The sequence below is a fragment of the Cygnus atratus genome, chromosome 3, assembly GCF_013377495.2.
Source record: "Cygnus atratus isolate AKBS03 ecotype Queensland, Australia chromosome 3, CAtr_DNAZoo_HiC_assembly, whole genome shotgun sequence".
NCBI classification, from domain to species: domain Eukaryota; kingdom Metazoa; phylum Chordata; class Aves; order Anseriformes; family Anatidae; genus Cygnus; species Cygnus atratus.
In genome coordinates this window covers 56,394,800-56,413,106 of record NC_066364.1, presented here as the reverse complement: position 1 = coordinate 56,413,106, position 18,307 = coordinate 56,394,800, and the positions used below count along the sequence as shown (strand labels likewise).

Here is an 18,307-nt window from a genome sequence, read left to right as displayed (position 1 = left end):
GTCACTTCAAGAAAAACAAAGATGCAGCTCAATGCTTGGCACAAATACGTGTACCATAAATCCCCTTCTAATTACTTTAGGTCCCAAAATGCTTAAGCATGATGTTAGGTTTCTATTTACAAATAGCCCTGCGGTACTCAATGAGACTTGGTTAGCATATTCTCAGTGCTCTACAGAACAAGGTCAAGAAATGAAGTATAAAAATATGCAGAAATCAGTTTAATGGGAAGTATTGCAATCAGCCAGGTACATTTCCCACAAAATTAATAATTGTGCTGTGAAAATTACTATAAACTTTTATTTAGAAAGTCCTTATTATTTTCAAGTTTTCAGGAAAAAAAATTACAGCCTACTGACACTACAATATTAAAGATTAGCATTTAAATATTCAAACACTTAAAAAAAAAAACAAGACAGAAGAGGTACTCAAAAGGAAAAGGCTCGTTTCCAAGCTCCCCCTCAGCATCCCTTTTCCAATCAAGCCTGCTCCAAGGACCCACGCAAATCCTAGGTCACGGCCGTTCCTCCCTCACCTACCTCCCAGCCAAGAAGCAGAAGGGGCTGAGAGGAGGAGCGGGAGGGAAAAGGGAGTCTCAGAGTAGTGCAATGGAAATGTTTTCCGATCTGAAACACGGTTAACAGAACCAAAAAGCCAGGTCTCCATAGCAACCCCAACTCTGTCACATTGCATACTCTGTATATTAACTAACATACTGAAGGATTTCATCGTAACAGAAAATCCTGTGTGTTTGTAACACACAAGGATTAACGCTGAAAACCTTGACTGGTTATTTCTGGGCTGCTCAGCCCCCAACATTTACTGCATTACAGGGCTGTGAGCGCGGCCCGGCAGGACGGCGCGCAGGCCGCGGCCCAGGGCGCATTCCTGTCACAGCGCTCCCACAGCCACTCGCACCCCTACCGCCACACGGCCCGCGTTAAACGCAGCAGTGTTTCTAATTATGTCCTTCTTTCTTGCTGAATTCCTTTAGGTATTCCATAACAAAGAATGATTTAGTTCTCTTGCTCTTCTGAAATATCCTCAAAACCTTTATTATCTTTCCGTTTTCCCTTTCTCCAGCTCCTACACAACGCTACAGAGCTAGCTTCTGGCCTTGTACTTAGAGCCAACTTGCACTTATATACAGGACAAAAACTTCTATGTGAAACTAAATACACCTTGGTATTTAACAACACGCTCACATTTACCCACCTAATTAATTAGACAGCCTCTCTGATTAGCTACTTGCTTCTTCACTTGTTTACAGCTACATTGAAGTAATTGCTTGGCCTAGCTCAAGAAGAAGTCAGCCAGAACAGTTAACATTTTTTTTTGTCCATGTTAAAGACTTTTTTTTTTTGAGGATCTATAATCCATCCAGCTTTGGTGTTAAAAACTTAAGATTTGGCAGACCGCAATGCAGACATTTTCACAGGCCCTCTGGAAATCTGTCCAAACTGTGTAGAAATACACACCTTTAAGAAAAAAAGAAGAAAAAAAAAAAAAAAAAAGGAAAATGCAGCTTACACCTACCCCATCTGGGTACGTGAGTAATCTGTAGTTAAAAAGCACTGACACATTACCCGTAGGAAGCCCATTATCCCCAAGCTAGATCTGTGTTCTTATCAATAACCATTACAAGACTTAGGATTAAAATGTACACTTCAAGCCTAGAGTGCACTTCTGGGTTAACCTAATGAGCAGGCGGTATGTGGCATGAGCTTTCCACGGGTCAACATAGCTTTTCTGAGCTATCTGCTTGCTGAACTCAGTGAAGCAGAAAGATAAAAAGTGAAGAGAAACAGGAAGAAAGATACATTTCAGGGCCAGATAAAGTAAATTTCAATTTATAACACAGTATGCTGTCATCCTAAAGCCTTTCAGTGAGACGATAATCATCTGCAGCTCTTTCATCACCGAATGCCAAACAAACAGCATGTGGGATGAAGAAAAAAAAATCAAAACTTAAGCATCAGTTATAAAACACAGTACCATGTAAAACTTTTAAGTGCAATATAATGTTGACTGCAAAGCAGTTAAGGATTGAAAACTATACTCAGCACTGAAGGTAAAGTCCAGATTTCAATGACATCCACAGAAATTTGGATGGATAGAGACAGAAAGATGCTCACAGGCAGTTACCATTTATGAAGGGATGACAATCATTTTGCCTAAGAAATATATTTTCTAAACTGAAACCCTCACAGAAAGAAAATGAAAACTAGCATCCAAAAATCCTATCCTGGTCCACATAACAAGATAACCACATTACAGTTAACAAGCACAGAGAAATACTTCATCAGAAGCACCTTAAAATCACATTTATTGCTATAGGTGGCCTCTTCAGCTCTGACAGCCTGCAAACCTTGTTGGCTTTCTGATAGCATTTACACAGATTGCCCACAGCACTGCTGTGCCTCGCTCCTGATGGAGCAGGGCTGGACTGGATTCTGCAAGGAGCAGAGCACTCCTGCTCGACAGAGTTTGGGCATTTCCTTCCCAGAAGTGAGAACAAGGAACATAATGCACCTTTCTGTCTTTTCTCATAGTCTGAAATGTGCTTCACAGACGAGAAGGACTAGGACCAATTCTCCCGGGTAACATATTTTCTCCATAACTCACTATTCACTGCTTAAAAGCAGTTCACCAACATCCATCACTGCATCAGTCTGCTAGTTTCCTTGCCACTACTACCCTTAGAAGAAGTATCTGGATTTCTTGTAATTATTATCCGAGTAGATTTCCAGGAGAGAGCATCCACTGGGAGCTCCTAAGTTGTAAAAGCTGCCTGTTATCTGCCAGGTTCAGCCTGGGACCGAGAGCTACCACAACCTTATTCAGGAAAGGACACGGCCAGTTGACAAAACATTGAAACTTGCCACTTGACACAGTGTCATCTGAGTGGGAAACTCAAAAGAAAACTAATCTCTGGCTCCTTAATCTCTTTTCATGACAATGTGCTACTTGTACCAACAGAAACCACACATTACACTGCGATTTTTAAAACAAATAACCCACTTTTAAATGTATCCACTGACTGATCAGTTAGCAGCAGGGCTCCATTTGAAGGAATACAGAATTCTTGTGTTTAAGGAAACAAATATGCCCCAGCAAACAACCACATCCACATTAGCTCCACATGAGAGATTTCGCTTTCAGTCCTGCAGCAGGACACAAACACAGATGACAATGCAGGCTCCTGCCTAGCCTCTGTACGGTGATGTAATGATGCCAGCCACCTCTCACCATCTATTCACCCCTAGCAATAAGCCATGCCCACCCAACAGAGCTCAGCATCACATCCTTAAAAAAAAAAAAAAGAACTACCAGTAAATCAAACAAAATTTCTTCAGCTGATCCCTAAGCACAAGGGCTGGAGAACAGAGAAAGGCACCCTTGTAAATCCTTTGCAATTCACAACTCATCTCTTAGCCGCTCAATGACTACTCAGACTGCGTGCTACTTGACCCCTCATACTTGGGCAGCAAGAGGGCCTCCCATGCCCATCAGCTGTCGCCCAGCTGTTAAACATTTGACCTATATCTGCCCGAGTGACTGGCTTACAGCAGGCAAAGTCAATCTTTCACCACACACCTGGACATGTTTCAGCACACAGGACACGCTGCTCCATAACAAAGTAGAAGTCAAAGATTTGTCCACTTGGTTTACCACCCATTGTCACCAGGATGTCACCACTCACACCACACACCTACTGGACAACTCCTGCAGACTGGAAGCCCTAGGAGCTGGGACAGATGGAACTGGCTGGGTTTTATGCCATGCGTTATCAGAGCTGCTACCTTTAGTCATCAGTCTTCAGCAGCTTCACCGCAGAAGGCTTGATAAGAAACCAGGATGGAACAAAAGGGAGTATGAAAAATCAAACATTGCTTGTAGATTACAAGTAAAGTTATATATATATATAATATATATATATTCTAAATAACATACAAACCATCTTAACATGTAAAACAATATTATACTCTTCATCATTCTTCTGAATTAGCTGAATCTCTGTGAGGAACTGTCAAGAGAAACTCAAGCCATTCTCCAGCCTACCAAGCTTTACCGTGCTTGGTACAGCTACCAAAACCTGCATGCAGTATCATACTCAGCTTTACTAGAATAACCCAGAATTTCTTTGGAATCACTACAGCTATTGAAAAGCATTATACAAATGTCACTTCTTAAGCTAATGGTAAAATAAAGCCCCTGCCATCATAATGGGGGGCCGCCACTTGACCAAGAGACTGTCAATTACAACACACTAATAGTACCTTCTATGTTCTTTAACTTACATTTTGTACACTGACAGCTGACACAACATGCAAGCACTGCTGAGCTGCTGATACTGAATCATTCCACGTAACATCCCATACAAGCCACAACCAAGGCAGACCCCAATTAGTTTCTGAAATCACAGAATCACCTGAGCTGGCAAGAGGCCATCCACACCTCTTCCCCTCAGAAGTGATGGTTCATGAACATGCATACTTCTTTTCTATTTGTGGCATTACAAAGAAAACAAACCAGAAAATAAGACAGATGGCATGTGGGACAGAAAGCAGAAAAAAAAAAAAAGGAAAGAAGAAAAAAAAAACAACAGACAAGTGTAGCTGCAGAGAAGGAGCACTGTTAGAAAGGTTAAATTACTTGAAAAATGACTCAGGGAATAAATTACCTTTTCTTAAGACAAGTGTGAGTTCAAGGTAGTAGTAGCTGTCACTGTGAATTTCTGTAAAACAAAGCTGTGATTTCCTCTAACTGGTGCGCTGGGACAGCTCCTTGTCTGCCCTAAGTCTGAGATTTTGGTGAAATGGCTCTCAGGTATCTACAGAAACACTGAAGGGAGATTCCCCAAATCAGTCACTAATAGGTGAAACTACTGTAAGAAAACTTGCATTCTAGAAATATATAATTCCTATTAATAAAAGGCTTTTAAAATCTGCTAAATAGAAAGGGAATCAAACAAACAATCTGAATTTGACACTGCAAATAAGAAGGTAAACACAAATCTTGCCTGTATAGAGAGATGTATTCTGATGCTTTCTGTTCTTGTGAACTTGGCTGGTTCTCAGAAGGAACTACATTTAGCTTATCAAACAGGAGGCCTGATGCTCAATCACAACACATGCTACAGGAAACAGAACAACTGAAAGCTGGGAACAGCTTCATCCAGCTGACAAGGTCACAGGACCACACAAGACACAGAGTCCGAGGCATGCAACTGAAAGCTCAGCACACATTTTAAAAGCAAGATAAGTGATGATCAGAAAGGTTTGTTAAGATTATGATGTATACCATATCCATTAAAAGCTCCAAGTTTAAGCCAAAATTCTTCCTAGAAGACAAAAACTTGTCATGAAATCACAGCTTAAGTCTTAAGTGAGTATAGGCTCATCACTGGCTCACAATGTGGTACCGAGCTGAAACACTGGTATGAGCTCTGCAAGTCTGGCCAGAGACTGGGAGCAGCACTGGTGTGAGAGCAGAACACTGCACCGCGAGTAACTCACCCTTCCCAGCACCTTTTTACTAGCTTCTGCATTGCGACCCATCAGGAGGCCCTGACACACCCTACAAAGCCTGCCTGCACACCGTCCTTCTGCAGTCAAGAACAGAAATTGCAGATTCAGAACTAAGGGCCCCTGGACCTCTGCAGAGTGCTGCCGACTTCAAAACAGAACAAGCAGTTCCTCATCAGCATCTTTCAGCTGCAGCTCTGCTGCTTACACCTGCTTGATATTTTGATCAAGAACAAAGAAGCATGGCTTTCCACCCACAATCAGAAGAGCTTGCAAAGACAAGGGGGAAAAATGCCCCCATATGTGTGTTTAATGTGTCAATCTGAAACAATGTGTTTGTAGCGGGAATATAATCCCTCTGGTTTGCTGTGAACCTTGTCACTGCCTCACTATTTCATGAATCAGGCTAGGGAGAAATGACTTGGGGATAAGTAAACTAGTCCGATCTCAAATAAAGAAAGAAATCTGAAAACTTGTTTCTCCTACCCTTATATTTTCTTCCTTGTCAATGGAGCCCTTAAGTGAGTTCTCTCAGTGCTGACTTCGCTCCTCAGCTGTAGAGTTGTTTCCTCTTTTAGGAAGGATGATACTAACCCACATGGAGTCCCTGAAGCAGCAGCACAATTTGTGTGTTTTCCTCTTCCACAACAGAGCTGACCCCGAGGCTGAGCTCCCACACAGCAGGGAGCAAGAAACGAGGAGCTCAGAGGTTGGCTGGCATCTCCACCCTCCGTGCTGTACCAGCAGGCAGATGCTTCGTCAAAATAAGAGCTGAGCCGGTAAAGCCTCAGACGTGTTTGGCTTATTGATCGTGGGGAGGAAGAGATTTGTCACTCTGTCACTCCTTGGACGGCCACACCAGATTCACTCAGCCTGCAGAGCTGAGGTAACACAACCGACTGCTGAACAGTCCCTCGATGCGAAGGGCACAAGTCAGGTGCAAGATAAGGAGTTTTACTGTTTCTGTTGCTGGTGGTGGTTATATTCCAACTTTCCTGCGCTGCCTATTAGAAAGCACAGGGCAAACGAGACCCTTCATCCTCCATCTAAATCATAACTGTCTTCTGTAAAAACCTCCAGCTGCCTGGAGCAGCAATTTCTTGCATCACATCGTGCTCCAGAGGGTTACACTAATTTCTGCTTTTGGCACGCTCACCCAGATTGGTGACTGCACAGAGCCTCTGTAGCTGCCATACCTATCTATAGGATGTTCACAGCTTTATTCATAACCTTTTTAAAGAAATGTTATTCTCCGAGACAAATTACTTTCCAATGATTTCAACTTTATTTAAACGAACAGAGAGACTTATTCCCTAATACTGTAAAACATTTGCAAGTTGTCCACTGAAGAGAAGTCAGGATCCTAAGCTAGGCAAATATTTACAGAAGCAATCCCTAGCCAACCTGAGTCTTCTCTTTCAAAATCCTGGATACATAAAACAACAAAGCAGTACTCCTATCCAACAGGACAAGGACCGTTCCAGTCAATTCTGAGTCACTTTTGCTCCAAAGGGAGCAAGGGAAACATTTATCATTTCAGCAGTAGATGTGGCAAATCAAAACCAGAACGTGGCCGTTGATACAGTGAAAGCACAAGAGAACATCCCACTGGGCAAAGGCAAGGCCTGAGCCTCACAGACCTGACTTTGCAACTTAGATAAATCAGGTTTTCTGGAAGTTTGCCTTTTTATATCATAATATACAACAACAGTACTGAATTTAATTGAAGTGCAGAATTTCCTTCAAACTCAAGATTTTGCTTCACTTAAAAAAAAAAAGGGAAAGGAAAGCCATTAGAAAACATTTTGTGTCTACAAGCAGTCCCATCAATTTCATTACAGCTCTTCACAGGACCCAAGTTACTTATGGGCTTAGATCCTTACAACTGTTTATATTTGTGGCCATCATCCAGGTAAAAGGGTGAAAGAGAGCACAGCCTACAACCCACTAAACGTACATATTTTGAACCATGACTTACGCTTAAAGACATCTACTCCTGATAAAGTCTCTTTCATTCGGAAACCATAAAAGCGCGTGCATTTTCTTGGTGTTTTCTGTTGCGTTCTCCATTAATTTCTCAAAGACTGAGTGTGTACACATAAAGATGCATAGACACGCATCCAAAAAGCAGTATGTGCATAACATAACATCCACCCTGCGTAAATACCTGCTCATACAACGGGCTGCAAGGGTTCTCCAACAAGCGTTTTAAGCATCACCCAACCGCAGGCCCCCCGCCGGGCTGGCAGCCCCTTGCAGCACGCCGTAATCAATTAACGCGCATCCAATTAACCCGTCCCAGCAGCCCGTTACTGTCCGCTACCACCAGAGACGCCTGACGACTCAACGGGCGCCCGGTAATCGCGGCGTGCAAAGCAAACAGCGGCCGGCAGGCTGTCACCCAGCACAAGCACCCATCCGTCCTCTCGCTCCGTCGCCTGGGGGCCGCCCGGCCGCGCATCCGCGGGCACCACGGCCCCCACCAGCCCCCGGCCGGCCCCACCCGGAGCAGCGCCAACAAGGCGAGACCGGGAACGAACCGAGGGCGAGCCTGGAACGTTCCAGCAATCCCGCGGCCAGGTCCGCCGGGGCTCGCACCCGCGGCGCCGGAGGAGCCCGGCCCCAGTGCCGGCGGGCAGGGGCGCCGCCGCAGGCCCGGCTCGGGGAGACGCCCGCTCTCTCCCTCCCTCCCTCCCTCCCTCCCGGCCCGGGGCAGGCGGCGCAGCGCTCCCCTCACCTCCCCTCCCGCTCCGCAGCTCCGCCGCACGCCTGCGGCCGGCCCTGCCCGCCCCGTGTCTCCTCCTCCTCCGGCCGCCCCCGGCCTCCCCGCCTCCCCGGCACCCCCGGCCGGCCGCACCTGCAGGGCGGCGGCATGGCGGCCCCGCTCCCCGCTCGGCCGCGGCGCGGCTCGGCTCGGCCTGGCCCGGCCCGCGGCTCCGCCCCGCCGGAGCTCGGGGCCCAGGGCAGGGGGCGCGGCCCGGCCGACGCCGCGGGAGGGGAGCGGGGCCCTGCCTGGGCACGGGGGGTGCCACCGGGCCGGGCGTCCCGCGAGGAAGGTCGAGCTCCGGCCTTTGCCTCCGTAGGAGGGGTTTTAAGGACGACACGGAAACAGCGCTTCGGGATACTGGGGTTAACCGAAGCCTTTGGACCCTTGGGAAACGGGGATACCCGCAAACTTTATCTGTTGTCTCCACGCTCTTGGCGCGCAGGCTTCTTCGCAAACACACCCAACCCCCAAAACAAAACCCGCCCTAGTTATCAGAAGCTCCGTTCCCTTACCTTAGATCACTCAGGGTAACCCATCCAGACCTTACAGCTAGCCTAAATAAGATCTTGCTTCTTATCCCCTCCTTCAGTCGGTAACCAGTCTGAAAGACTGGAAAGCCCGGGGAAGGGCCCTCGGTATTACAGCACTGTTAAATCCCGAGTTCTACAAGACAGGCAGATACATGCATTCATACAAATTTAATTGTATAAACGCGCATACAGACAATAAAAAGACGTGCAAAAATAAAACAGCAAGTGCTGTGCACGCATCTGAAAAATCATTGTTCTTAATAGTTACGGTGTTAAATATTAGAACTTGTTGGATGAATAAGAGAGGTATTTGTCACAGGCATATTTTTTAATCTAACTGCTGTTTAAAGACCCCTCTCAAAATCATGTATGTTGATTCCAGGTGTGAATGCAACACTAATATGGATATGCAGCCATCTCCCCCCACTACCACCACCCTACTCATAGCATAGGCTTTCTGCTGCTCAGTGTCAATACTGGGTCAAAAATACTAAATTTGCTGCTGTATTTTCAGCTAAAATTGAAGTTTGTACCTCTTGTGTTCTTTTTTTTTCTTTTTTTTTCTTTTTTTTTTTTCCCTGAAACATTTTGCAAGATACAGATTTTCTTTAACACACAGTCTCCAACTTAGAGGATACATTTTCATAGCATACTGAACTTACTACATCTTATACCTGCATTATTACCCAGGCAAAAGATGGCCAATCCCAAAGTTACATCAGCTAAAACCACAAAGAGCTCTCTAACACAACATAGAAGAATGGGGCTATGCTCCCAGGTACCCCTCAGGTACTGTGTAGATAACAAAATTTGGGGAAAAAAAAAAAAAAAAAGAAAGAAAACTGCAGGCCTAAAATAGTACCACTTACCTGACTTCTTTTGGGTTTGCTGAATTGCAATAGAAGATACGCAGCCCTATCCATCAAAGTTGTGGAAAACTTACTTAATCTCCTAGCTGAACTTAAATGACAATGACAGTGACTAACACCTTATTTTAGCTCCAGGAAAAGTTGTCTCTGTCCTGTCCATCGTCATTCCAAGCACATCAGCTGCATTGTCTTGTGTAGGAAACTCTGTGAGGATGATGCTTAGATTCCATACAGCAGACAAAGTAACTACACATTTCTTTTCAGTATTTACATTGCCCCAAGCATTTTAAATGTATATTCCAGCTACAGGTGTTCGGAAGAAATCACTCAAGCTCCTGTCACAGCAACAGAATAAGCATGCTGAGGCTGGAACAGAAGCATGTCACAAGTTCTGGTTACAGCACTGTAGGATATTGCCTGGGGTTCAAGGCAGAGAGTGAGTGTCGTTGGAAGAAACTGTGTGACTGGATCTAACATACCATTTCATTTAACTGACTCTGGAAGTAAGAGGTACTGTCTGAGTATCTGTTACAATGATGATCATGATATATAGATATAGGTAGAGATACAAATACACATCACCTTAGTTTTTACCTCTGTATAGCACAGATGATAGAAGACAGTCCGAATGATTTGCTCTTTCCCATGGTAATATATCCCTGTGGCAATTATTTTGAATAAAAATGATCTAACGTTGTTTAATTCATGGTCTTTGTGATATTAAAACTTAGAATACCCTTATCCAAGAAAATCTTAAATTCAGGTTGCTCATTCATTACAGGATCAGACAAATTTGTTTTATCACTGATTGTGCTACTCTGAAAGCGATGAAAATGCAAGTTTGCTTTTTAATCACTTCCAAATTCAGAATTTTAACCCCAGGAAAAGATTTCTTACACAAACTCACATGCATAATAACACGTGGAAGACAGAATAGACTTGGGATATTTCAGTACAATATCTGAATGGGTTTTGATTTCCCACTGAATACCCACAGCAGCATATATCGATAGAACTGCATACATTGCACAGAATAAAATTGTCACAGATACTGACAGTAAGTTTATGGCCTGCACCCAGATCAGCTTAGCCAGTATCAGAAAAAAGAAACAATTGCTCATGCATTGTTCATGTCCTCTTTTTTTAAACATCTGCATCTGTTAGCTTATTGCTCATTTGTTTGAGGAAGATAACCTGCAGTAAAGAATTACGCTGATGAGCCTGAATACCGTTAACAGCCCAGTTTTGAAAAGGTATAAAAATAAATGTAGATGGATGTTTTCTATTCCCATTAAGTCATCCTGGTCTTTCCCAATAATTCTTATGATTTTTCACTATGAAATAGTCACAAAATTGGTTTCGTACAGGCAGTCCTTTATGCCTAGTTGAGGTTCTGCTTGATACTACCATGCGCTGGGGGCCGACTTCCGTAACAGCAAATTGTTATTTTTAGCTTGGTTTCAGTTGATGCAAAGAGGAATTTTGCAAGTCTCCCCAGCTAGCCCTGTAGTTTTGAATCATTTGCCTAGATTTAAAACAATTTAACAGACAGGGGTATTGAAAATTTCTACGACTTTCACAAAAGTGAAACAGAGAAAGACCAGAGCTTGAAAATCTGTGAGAAGTTCTCCCCACGTTATTGTTCACCAGTTTCTACTGTCTAGTACAGCAAAACAGTAGATTATTCCAAAATGCTCTCCAGAAGAGACTGTGAAAGAAAAAGGATGTGTTCACATACATGAGGAGATAATAAAAAGTCTTATTTGTTTCAGCTAAGGTATTTTGTTGAGCTCTGTGAGAACACTTGATGAAGCACCCCACTGCCATACCTGATCCCAGACCCCGGGATAACATACATTATAATACAGGATAGAAGGAAAAGCTGACACAGGATCAAGAACAGTGTCAGGAGAAGAATGGAAGATCAAGGGAGGCAGTAGTAGAACTTGAAAAAATATTTAGAAAAATATTGTTGGTGAGTTACTCCTCTATTTTTCATGAGAGTCTTTAAAATATTTTCTATTTGTAAATAGTAAATAACTAGTCCACACAGTATTAAGACATGACACTGCAAATTCTCACATACTGCCCCCTACCTCTGTTGAAAATAAACTGCAAGAAGATAGAGCAAGTCACCTTAGAGCTTCTAAAATGAAATGGTCTTGGAGCTAGGAATATCAGAATTGCTGTAAAATTTGGAAAACTTGTTTTGAGATTCTCTTTAAAATTCATTCCATAAAAACAATATTATGATGAAAACAGCTATAAGAAATCCAAACTACATTTTTTTTTCCCAGAATATGTGTATAAACTATCAGTTAGGTAACCATTCTGAACATACATAGAATTAAGCATAAAATAGCAAAAGACAGTACAGCATTTTTCCTTCACTCTCCTCTCCATCTCCCTAAAACTGGGATAATGCACATTTGAAACCTGGATAACTTAAAGAAAAACTGATGCCAAGACTTTCCAGATCAAATAAACAGCTGGGGAAAGAGAAGAGTGATAAATGCACACATTACACATAATTATGAATAACGTTTACAGTGCCTGTGCACATCAAGGATTTTCCCTACTACTGAAGTGGGTACCCCAGGTACTAAAGACAATTTGTACTTACCATTGTATAGAAGAAACATATCCAAATAAAAGACTTTCAGTAAATTAACACATTACTTTGATGTCATTCTTACTCATTTTTACCTAGTAAGCCTGCTGTCACACATCAATTAACAAGGCAAATTAGAGTAATAACAATACCTAATATATTCATATGGAACAGACAAGTTAATCGCATGCTGTTTACAGCTGGCAGCTAAAGTAAGGGCTCTGATTTTTAATCTTTAAATACCCAGCTCTGAAGGCTGGGGTACAGAGCCTCTGACACTGAATGCTACTCACTTCGCGTTACTGACACACAGCCATCCCTTCGTGTTAGGTGACAAGGAGCATCGGTCTCTGACATCCCTCCCCTGGGGCTCTCAGGACGATCGTTCTTCTCCAGCTGGCATCACAGGGACGCAGGCACAGGCAGCGGCTGCTTCTGCGCGGGCAGGAGGCTGAATCGCTGACAGCTTCACTGATGGGTTTCTCTATCGCATGTAGGAAGCCAGAGAAGAGGCACAATCTTTTGCCAGCGCACATGACTTGTATGGAAAAGAAAGCCTTTTCTAAAAATTACCACATACCCTGTGACTCTCCGTGCTATTTTCCTGGTGGTCATGGGGTCTGTCCCCTCACCACTACAGCCTGGGTTCACACCCTGGAAAAGATTTCTTATTTTGGTGAAGCTTCTCTTGTACATACAGTCAAGTTTTCAATACCCTTACAGCTGCAATCAGGGATTCTTTCGCCGATAAAAAGAAATTTCATCATATTATTGCACATTCATGTGGACCTACCCTATTTTTAAAGCATCTGCCCTGAGTGCTGTTAGCATCATAGCCACTCTATAGCTCTGAATTCCGTACCCCTCCAAGAGCCTCTTTTGGGGTGACGGTAAGTGCTTGGGGTGGAGGAGCCTGTGCTGCTAACAGACACCATGGAGCTGGTTAAGCACGCAAATGTATTTAAACCAGCTCGGTTCCTGTGGTTTAGAACTACCTTAATATTTAGCTGTCGTTCCTGTCCTGCTCTGGGGTCAAAATAATCACTGTGTTTACAATGGCACATTTACCCTTGGCTCACATTGGCGTGAAACCAGGTCCCATGTGGTCTTTCTCTTCAACGAGAGGCACTGGTGACCTGCTGGGACCAGGGACTCTCTCACCTGGCCACGTCCCTGTCTTTCTATATGTCTCAGGCCACGGTGGCACCTCGATCTGAGCTGCTGTCTGCCTCCAGCACTCCTCAGCTTTGTCCCCTCAAGGATGAAAATGCCTCAGTCTTACCGAAGAAGCTGCTATCAACATACGCATGTGAAATGCAGTTCTTGCAGTGTGTAAGACTCTGTCCAATGGGGCCTAATCCTAACGTTACAGTTTTATAAGTTACTTACATCATTGCATACTAAAATCAATCAGCTTGGACAAAAGCAAGCTCCATCTCAATCCAAGTGCACACTGTGTTCAAGCCTGCTAAGAGGTTTGGGCCGAAACAAACCGTTGACTCTGCTGGGACTTGGTAAGGCTGAAACCAACACCCCAAGCTCCTGAGCACACCCCCGAGGACGCGGGAGTCCTCCACGTTTGCTTTCTGACTCTAAGGCTGTTAAAGATAAGCTAAGGCATATTTGCAGAATCCACAAGCATAAAGTCTGAAGCTTATCTTTCTTAATGTGGGAAAGGTTTCTTGTATAATGAATTTCAGAGCCAGAGGGTTTGAGAACTAGCGATTTGCTCGTACAGAGCAAACCCTCTCGTATTATGGACATGGCTTACATAGAGGAAACTACTTTCTGTTAGTATAGCTTACAGCTCTGCGTTGCTTATGAAATCACCACGCCAGAGGGAGAAGCAGATGCAGTCTGCATCTATGGCTGAGTTTTCACTCATCTCATAGAAATATTACCAAAACCAGAGGAGTCACCCATTCTTATCTATCACATCGGGGTGACCTGAAATAGCACAGAGGTCAGCATGTCTCCTTTCTCCCCCATCTCGGGCCTAGATTTGTGGCCCAGGGCACTCTGCTGCCGAGGCCTTCTCTTTTTAGGAAGGGCACGAGCAGGCAACAAGAAATAAGGGAAAATAAACAGTGATGCACTTTGCACAAGGTATGCTGAAGCCTTTTTATTTGTGTTTTTAAACATATTTTTAACAAATACTCTTGTGACGCTTTCCCCTAGGCAGAAGAGGAGGAGGAGGAGGAGGAGGAGCAGGACCCACAGCTCCCTCCTCCCTCAGACGCTGCCTGGGGGCGCTTTGGCCTCAGGGCGCGCCCCCACAGCGCCCCGGGGAGCGCCGTGCCCGCCGCCATCCCGCCCCGCCCCGCCCCGCCCAGCGCCCGCCCCGCCCCGCTGCCCTCCCCGCACCCCCTCCCGCGGGGTGCAGTGGAACGTCCCTGCCTTACGCACAGCTGCCGCCGGGCCTTGGTACGGTCCGGAAGTGGGGGAGCAGGGGAGATCCCGGCAAGAAGGCAGGACGAAGGGGCGTGGCCTTGCGGGTAAGATCTTGACGAAGGAGTTGAACAACGTTTGCAGAGTTCCCTGGTGGTCTAGTGGCTAGGATTCGGCGCTCTCACCGCCGCGGCCCGGGTTCGATTCCCGGTCAGGGAAGAAGTAATTTTTCTCCGTCACTATATAACTTCTCTCTTTCCCTTTCGTTTTGCTTTCACAGTTCAAGGAACATCCAGTCCTGCCTTCACAAAAATGTCTCTGCGATACTATACGATATTCCCACATGCAGAGTTTCTAGTACCCAATGGGTGGTGCTGTTGGCCAGCACGTAGAAATACAGTATTTTCCTTTTTTTGCCTGCTCTGGCAGCTAAGGGTGCTCCCACACACACACAGGTGAGCAGTCACTTGATGCCCTCATGGGCTGTGCCAGTGGGGACCCAGGTGAAACGGGGTGCTGACCCCATGGCTGCCCCCGCCATGCACAGGCCTTGTGGCCTCGGAGGAGCTTTGTCCCCTGCCCCTCTGCTGGCCATGCCTCTCCCTGCTGCCTCCACACCTGAAGAACAGGCCGTGGTTTGCGGGGTAAGAGAGGGGCAGGACCTCTCCGTTTGTGTTGGGGCAGCGCCTGTCGCAGGTAAGAGGAGAAATGTTAACTTGGGCTGAGGAGCAGAGGCTAGCATGCCTGGCAGGATCCTCCCCACTGCCAGGAGCATGCCTCAGGCCTCGCATCACCCAGATGACTCCTTCGTGTTGGCAGGCCGTGCTGTACACTGGAGGACTTTGCTGTCATGTGAAGGCACCCCTGGAAATAATGGCTTTGGCTGCCTTTGCCCAGGTGTGCTGTAGGAGTGCTGCAGGCTGGCCCACCCTCCAGTCCTGACGGGAGCATCTCATGAGAAACCTTGAGCTCTTCCACTCTATTTTTAACAACAGAGGAGCTCCAAGGGGGTGCAATGGGATGGGCTCTCCTTTGCTTTAAGGAAGAAAACAAACAGTCAAAAGGGCTGTCCTCACCCTTCTGATATTAAGAAAAGCTGTCTAATAATAGTGTGTGTGATGGAGCACCGTTTGCGGGTGATGGAGCACTGGCACAGGTAGCCCAGAGAGGCTGTGGAGCCTCCCTCTTTGGAGATCTTCAAAAGCTGCCTGGACATGGTCCTGGGCACCCTGCTCTGGGTGTCCCTTCTTGGCAGGGGGTTGGACCAGATGGCCTCCAGAGGGCCCTTCCAACCTCATCCATTCTGCAATTCTGTCAATAGTTAAGCACTGGGACTGAAGGATATAAGCTAAGGAATTATATCATCCCCATGACTGGAGGCTGTTAAAAGCAGGCTCTGTGAGCAGCTCATCAAGGGTCTTTCACAGGCTCAGTGGGTCTCCTGAGGCCTCAGTTTGTTTTTTCATCTTGGACCTTCCTCTATCATTAACAGCTTACTTGAATTGCTCTGAGATATCCATGTAAGAGCTCTTAGACTTCTCCCTCTATCTTTGGTGTCAGTGAAATGTGTTACGAAGTTGGTGGAAGAAGTTGCTGTTTTCTATTTCAGAAAATTACCGGCCACTTTAGAAGCAGGCAAAGTGAATTTCAGGTCATGACTATCTTTCAGAAAAGGTATAGGTATGGTTTTACAGAGTAATAACAAAAAAATATTTCCTTTGCTTTTAACTCAGTTTTTGTAGTGGTATGTTTGCATGCTCTTAGCAGCATGAGCCCTGCTTTAAAGTAATTTGAGAAAGGTTAATCATATGCAAGATTTTAGACACTTGGAAAAAATCACCAAAATAGCTCTTGCAGACAAAGAAAGAGTACAGTTTCCAGTGTTTTACTATAAATGGAAACATAACTTTTCCAAAGCCTTTTCAGTCCAGTGCCAGACCTGAAACTTGCCACTGAACGTCAGAGGATGAACATCCACCTTGCAACAAGTAGGAACCAGCCCTCTTTCTGGTTTCCTAATGCTTCGGGTTTGAACTGAAAAGACTCCAGAATAAGTGTTCATCTTCAGCATGGGCCAAACTGTTGTGGTGGTAAAATCATAAATTTTTAAGATTTGAGAGACCTGGCCAAGAAGTTTGCCCTAACTAAGAGATTATTCCTTTCAGCTGAAGGCTGGGAGCCTCTGATCGTTTCCAGGCCCAACTTCTAAGCTGAGCTAGCACCGGCTCTGCCACTCCGACAGACTCCTTCCTCCAAGAGCCATCTTGCCACACGCCACACCACCACATCTTCACTGCTTCATCCCTTCTTAACTACTCCTAGGGATGGGTGCTTGGCCTTGTTAACATTGGAACAGTTGTTTTTCCTCATCTTTTTTTTTCTTTCTTTTTTTTTCTTTTTTTTTTTTTCCCCCCTGAAGTAGCATATAGATCAGATCTACGCAATCCCTGAGCAGAGAACAGGGGAGCAGAGGGGGGAGATGCTGCCTGGATGTGCTGTCACTATGGTCATAGTTCATAAAGCTTCTGTCTGATCTGTCTTAAATTGCACTTGCATTATTACACACTTGGATTACCGATATTCTTTGGCACAGTTATGGGGTTTTAAGATTGTCTCCCTGTTTCATGTTCTTCAGATTAACATGGTAGAGGGAAGGAGCAGGGTACTCGTTTTAAGAGATGGAAGAAGAATCTCTCCTATGTTCTTTTTTTTTTTTTTTTTTTTTTTAAATAATAGGTAACTCATGACACTGGAATGCAGAATTCCCAGACAAGGTGGGCTGTGGGCTGTTTTGCAGAGGACAGGCAGTGCAATGAAAGATGCATTACAGGAGCAATCTGGCTCATATCCGAACAGGCTAACAAATTGGTGTTTCAAAATACAAGATCAATATATGTTTTTATTTATTTATTTATTTATTTTTAATTATTATTTGAAATGTCACATTCTCAAAGTGTAGCTGAATTTGCTCCCAACTATGATACATTCTGAGATACTGGATCTCTCAGGTATTTTTACTTTCACTTATGTTCTTCCTCAAAAACTTGACCAATTGCCTCCTGTCTCACAGCAAAGATCAGTGGGAATACACGACAGTAGAAATAAGGAAGGTAAAGAGAACAATACCTTAGGTATAGATCATTTTAACCAGCAGCTGAGTATCTAGTTAAGACTCTTACCTCTTAGTTTTTATATCTTATTAGAAAATTTGGAAAATAAGAGCTTTCAGATCCAAACTTGATCTTTTATCTCTAACATTAACTTTTCTTTTTGGCTACCTATTTTAAGTTATAACACTATATTAATTCAGTTTCTGAAGTTTTTCCAATCTTACATTAAATATTTTGCCTGTGTTGAGCATAAAACTTTGCACAACTGACTATTTAGAAAATGAAAGCTCCCAGTGTTTTTCTGAAGGCATATTTTCTACTCGTCCTCATATTGCACTTTTGTTTGAAGGATAAATGGTCATGTATTTATTGGATTTATTCTGTTCCCATGACATTCAGGTGGCAACTTATCTTTTTGTGTGTGTGTGGAAATAAATGATGAAGTAAAACGTCACGCTGCACTCTTAAGGGAAATGATCCTCTGCTTGTTGATAAAAATCTCCTTT

At 44.4% G+C, this 18,307-nt stretch overlaps 1 protein-coding gene and 1 non-coding gene across 10 annotated transcripts in view; one reads left to right on the top strand and one right to left on the bottom strand.

The window, feature by feature from the left end:
• NCOA7 (nuclear receptor coactivator 7) overlaps nt 1-8,465 on the bottom strand; it is an 89,989-nt gene extending 81,524 nt beyond the window's left edge. For 4 of the 9 annotated variants that reach the window (XM_035538556.2, XM_035538567.2, XM_035538564.2 and 1 more), the window contains exon 1: nt 8,384-8,465. The gene's annotated coding sequence lies outside the window, so the exon portion shown is untranslated. Of the gene's footprint in view, nt 1-7,693; nt 7,775-8,066; nt 8,184-8,263 lie in introns of those variants that run through there. The other 5 variants (XM_035538557.2, XM_035538566.2, XM_035538565.2 and 2 more) reach the window with 3 other exon arrangements.
• Nucleotides 8,466-14,838: 6,373 nt separating this feature from the next.
• Nucleotides 14,839-14,910, top strand: TRNAE-CUC (transfer RNA glutamic acid (anticodon CUC)). Its single transcript has one exon. It is a non-coding gene; the product is annotated as a tRNA-Glu (tRNA).
• Nucleotides 14,911-18,307: the final 3,397 nt, after the last annotated feature.